General features: G+C 46.0%; 1 pseudogene; it reads left to right on the top strand.

Annotated features, from left to right (window-relative positions):
* The first annotated feature begins 3,505 nt into the window (after window positions 1-3,505).
* Window positions 3,506-5,501, top strand: LOC147708839 (uncharacterized; annotated as a pseudogene).
* The last annotated feature ends 385 nt before the right edge of the window (window positions 5,502-5,886 follow it).

The following is a 5,886-nucleotide window of genomic DNA, read 5'->3' as shown; positions in this document are numbered from 1 at the left end:
GGAGACCATTCGAGAAAGTACAGCACAGGACGCCATCATGCAGAAAGTCATCCACAGAGTCCGCAACAATCGATGGAGATACGATTTTCAGGATGATACTGCCGACCCCTCGACCCAACGTGAAATGCAAGCCTTCCGGCACGTGAGTGGTGAGCTGTCGGTCACAACTGATGGCATACTGTTGCGAGATCAGAGGATTGTAATTCCCACTAAACTGAGACATGTGCTCTGGCACATGAAGGGCATCGGGGAATCGTGTCAACCAAAAGAGCACTAAGGGAACGAGTGTGGTTTCCATTCCTCGATCACCTGGTCGAAGCCACCCTGAAGGATTGTCATCTCTGTCAACTCACTAGCAAGAGCGATCCTCCGGCACCATTACAGATGACCACCCTACCCAGTGGTGTGTGGCAAGAAATCGCCATAGACTTTTATGGACCCCTGTCATCGGGCAAATATGTACTGGCCATCATCGATGAGTATTCCAGATACCCCATTGCCTACTTTGTGCTGTCCACTAACACTGCCAGTACTCTCAAAGTACTCGATGAGGTCTTTGCAACGTGGGGGGTTCCCAAAATAGTTAAATCAGATAATGGGCCTCCGTTCAACGGAAATGACTTTGCAGCTTTTGCGAAACACCTAGACTTTCACCATCGGAGGATTACACCCCTCTGGCCACAGGCAAATAGGACAATTGCGAGATTCATGGCCACACTCAAAAATACCTTCCAACATGCTACCGCGGAAGGGAGGGACCTGCAAACAGCACTCAATGAAGTCCTTCGAGCTTATCGTACAACTCCTCACGCAACGACTGGCCAATGCCCGGCGACTCTAATGCTGGGACGTCCCATGAGGAATCGCATCCCAACGTGGGATGGAGCCTTGGAAGCATCATCATCTGCGAAAGATCCGCGTGAAATAAGAGCCACTGATGAACGCAACAAAGGAAAAATGAAGGCTTACGCAGACCACCGGAGAAGAGCGAGGTCATCATCATTACATGAAGGGGATCATGTTATCGTCAAGCAAGAGACGCAGAAAAAGACCGACTGTCCCTTCAAAGACGAACCATTGGTGGTCACAAGAAGAAAAGGAACTATGGTAACCGCGGAGTCCAAGCAGCGGCGAGTCACGAGAAACATCTCGCACTTTAAGAAATTGCCACCAGATACCTCAAGAACCATGATGAGTGAAATGGACAATCCCAGAGTGGAAGAACTGCATTCAAATGATCATGAGAACATTGCTCCGATCATTGAGACACTGAGCACTAATAGTCCGAGAGCCAAGTCGCCACGACCTCATCGTGACGTTCGTCCACCCAAGAGACTGATCGAGGAGATGGACTGAGAAGTCAGTATGTCTCGTTGTTTTGTCACAAAGGGGGGAGATGTTGTGAAGTTAGCACACCAGTAGTTGGGAGTGGGAGGAGCTAGGGGGCCAGAGGAAGAGGAGGAGTGGACACAGGAAAGGGTTAGTTAGTATAGGGACAGGGTATGGATAAGACACGTTAAATAAAGTTCCAGTTCTAAGGCAACCATAAGTGTTTGTGTTTATTGTAGCTGGACGCTACAGGGGGGAGGTACGTTAACAGTAGTCTCTTATTCTCCCCCACGGCCCCAGCAAACTTGTTAGGACGTGATCTTATGGCAAAATTAAACATGTCCATCCACTTTGAGGAGGATGGGACAATAGTTTGCTGAACACCAGGAATGTATCGCACACGTATCATGACAGTGGTCACTCACCACCCAGACGGTGACCGAACCAGAGCTAGGCCTATAGACATCCCCGCCTTTACTAGAGCAGTGTATACTATCATAGCAGAAACACCAGAACTAAAAGGAAAGCTAGTTGAATTGCCAAGGGACTTTCTGTTCCGCCACCAGAGCCCCTGGTCAGAAAAGCTGAATTCTGAAGTGTCAGGTAAAGATCTCATACTGGAGGTGGAAGCTGTGGAGATATCTTCCACCTGGGGGATGGTGATGGCCTACATCACTACAACAGTGCATTCAGCATTATGCGGTGGAGCAGACGGGGATTCCTAAAATCAGATGAAGTCATGTCATGCATCGCCCTCTTTTAAAAGATCTGATTGTAGCTCTAGCTCTACCACATGCAGTCGCAGTAGTAAAATGCGCAGCTCACACCAATTCGCAAGGCTTTGTGTCCCGTGGAAATGCCTTGGCTGATTGGGCAGCCAAGGAAGCAGCCAAACTCACTCTAAACAATGTACCTGCCACAATTCTATTAGCGACTGACACAGCAGCTAGCAAAACAGAAGCATCTTCTGATCCCCTGGACCCTTCTTGGCATTATACAAAAACAGCTCACCTACATCTAAGAGAGATACAGGAAAATGCTCCAGACCATTAAAAGTAGTTGTGGGAATCTAGGGGATGCACACAGACAGGTACAGATTTAATATACAGACAGATATCCACAGGAAAGCCTGTCATGCCCCAAGCGCTACTACTTATAGCTTTGAACCAGCTACATTTTCCATCACACACTGCCAGATACAACATGTCCCTCCAGATACACCAGGATTGGGTTGTTCCCAACTTACATGAGATGATGTTATGTTATGTTAATTTATTTTGTAATGCGCACAGCTACCCAACAAGGGTTTCCAAGCGGAATGTACTTATACACATGCATCATGGGTCAGCAGTATTCCCTAAATCCCACCTTCAAGGTAATAGCTTCTACAATACCTGACCACAAGGACCCTTCATGGACTTGCACATTGATTATGTTGACATGATTGACAGATGCACCAGGTACCGGTATCTCATAGTTGTAGTCTGTCAAGGTCGATCGAAACAGGCCCTTGTGTGCACTGTGATGCCAAATCGGATACCACTTTTCTGATCCTTGAGGTTATTCTGAGATGGGGAATACCCGAAGGGATCAGATCTGCCAATGGCACACACTTTGTGAATAACATATTTTCCCATCTTACCACCTTGTTAGGAATAACACACAGGCTCTCATCAGCGTATCGCCCTCAAAGTAATGGTATTGTGGAACCCCTTAATGGCCTCCTCAAAAACAAATTGAGAAAACTGTGTGTCACCTAGAAAAAGAACTGGTTGTACTGTCTCCCATTAGCATTATTTGCTCTCATAAATACACCAGGGTCAGATCGCCATTTGACTGCACACCAAATAGTGACTGGGAGGCTTATGAGTTCATTTGTGCCCCCAACTAGACACAAGGTGCAAACTGAAAGTGCACCTGAAGTTGTTCAAACTGAAATCTCCGACTATATTGCACAGCTAACAAAAGCCGCAAAGTTCTTCTTTAAACAGGTCACCCACGCAGCAGATAAGCACGCCAACGCACTTCCAGCAGATGACCAAAGACCACCTTTGCCAGTTGGAACTCTAGTGTACACAAAGAAATGTATCCGTACCTGTAAGGACAGCAAATTCAACAGACCCTTCCCAGTAACTCAAAGCACATCTACTGCAGTGAAAGTTCAAGGACATAAGCCATGGTACCATCTGAGGGACATTTGCCTGGCACCGACCTTGCCATCTATCCTTTCGGACACCAAGCAGGAAAAGGAGGGGGAGAACAGGAGAAGCAACTGGAGTAAAGCCTCCCTGCAAAGCTTCAACAGACACTTATTTTCACATATGTACCTTTCTTTTATTTTTCCTTCTCGGTGCGTTAATATTGATGATGATAGCCGTAGTCTATTTTTATTTTTTCTCTACATTAGATATCATGCGCATGCGTACAAGTGTTGAAAATGATACTAATCATCACCCTCTCACAATGCCCCGCTTGAAAATAGTTGGTACCAACACATGCATAGTATAGGTCAATCTACAACCAATACCAGTTGTTGTATAAGCTCCCTTTTCCCCATGCCACTGCGGTAGATAGATTGCATCACCCCAAGGAGGTACCCCCGAATGTTAAGCACTGTCTTTTGCACCTCTTTTTATGCAGAATAAAAGCACAGCTACAACCAATGCATGTTAGTCTGGCAATGTCTTGAGTTAATGCAACCTTATTTGACACCACCCATGGGGTCCTACTATTCTGACAGAAGATGAAGACATAGTGAAGGAAGCATCAAGAATGAAGAAAGCAGGGCAGAAAAGAAACTTTGCACTTTGGGAAAAATGGATAGTGCAGCGGGGCTTTCTAGGAAAGTCTAATCCATCATCCGAATGTAGCGACTATTTAGCGAAACCTCTTACCCATGACTTTGCAGGTAGATTAGTACTCAATGTTACAGGATCAATATTGTCAATGATAAATGGCACACTGGTACCACATTCCTATGTAGAGCTATACCAATGTGGAATGGCACAAAAACAAATAACCCTTTAATTTGATAAGGTAGTCAGACAATGTCAGCAAATATGGAATGCAAACATACAGAGATATACCTGGACAGGAACTAACACACACCCTGGGTAGCAATAAAATAACACAGTTTTCTCTTTGTTTCAACGGAAACGGGACAGTAAAGGTGGGAAGGAACCTCAACTGCAATACCACCGTGGACAATGCCGACATGCATGGGGGCACTACCAGCCTGATGGACCACTTTTGGCAGTGTGGGGCCTGGCTCCACCTATAGCTACCCCCGAACTGAAGTGGTCTCTGCGCCCTGGTCACACTGAACACGCCCTCCCTGGTGATACCATAAGTGGATATTAAGACATTGCATGACCATCCTATGAGCCGTTCAATGACCCTGCTGCATCACCACGTGAAGAAACGATATGCTGAGTACTTTGGCACCCCAACCTGGAAAGATGTCCTGCAAGAATACAGACTTTTTAATGATGCCCAGTTGTTCTTTGGCAGCACTATACCATTGGTTCAGGTGAAAGCAACAGTCCACTGGCTCCAGATCACAAGATAGGAGCTAATGGCGGCCATAAATACCACGGAAGATGGCTTCAATGCCATAAAGGAAGAAGTACGTGCCCTTATATTAATGGTGATGCAGCATAGATACGTTCAAGATTCAATGACGGCTATGGAGAGGGTGTGTGCAAGAAGATTGGATCCACCTGCTGCACGTATGTGTCTGCCAATGATGCAGACAACGGGACATTGACCGGGCCATTCGGACATTGCATGAGCTCCACAAGAAGATGGTTGAAGAGGGGGGCGCTCCAGATGAGTGGTTCAAGGGCTGGTTTGATTGGGTGCCGATGTCGGGGTTGTTCAAGGCCTTGTTGCCTTTAATTGTTGTATTGCTTTTGATGTGCCTTGTATTTCCGGTGATACAAGCCTGTTGCAAAAAGATGACAGCTAGCGCGGGAGGAGCATTCTTGATCATGAAAAGCACCACAGATGTCTTAGAACAGAGTTTTATATGCATATACAGTGAAACAAAACAACATTGTTCATGGACTAACACTGAGAGCACCCACTGCAGCACCATCTATGACCTCCAAGGTCACAGTCAGAGAAGACACTCGAGGTACTCCCACAGTGCTGCATCTTTGACGAACGTGTGACTAAAAGACAGCACCACCCTCCAGAGCCGCATGACTCGTGGAACAACATTATAGAGGAAATTACTTAGAGAACAGATAAGAAGACAGGTGAGAGCCTTAAACCTGGTGTCTATGCACTAAAAGGCAGGGAAACATTCGCTCAGCCCTGACGAAGGCTCCAGACCCGATTGGGCTCTTAGAGTGGGCCAAAACATGTTGGCATAAATAATGATTATATTCAATAATAAACCACAACATAAGTTTTTATCTATACCCAAGGTACCCGATAAATAAAGAATCTTTTGGGTATACGTGTAGGTATTTTTAATCGCAAAATTCACTTGGATCCCGGCTTATCCAGCCAGATTTAATTTAAGAACTCCCAATCCACCTTTGGTTGAGTCCA

This window comes from Lissotriton vulgaris, chromosome 6 (genome assembly GCF_964263255.1).
Source record: "Lissotriton vulgaris chromosome 6, aLisVul1.2, whole genome shotgun sequence".
NCBI lineage: Eukaryota > Metazoa > Chordata > Amphibia > Caudata > Salamandridae > Lissotriton > Lissotriton vulgaris.
The sequence above is the reverse complement of the archived record's forward strand: the minus strand, read 5'-3'. Positions and strand labels throughout refer to the sequence as shown.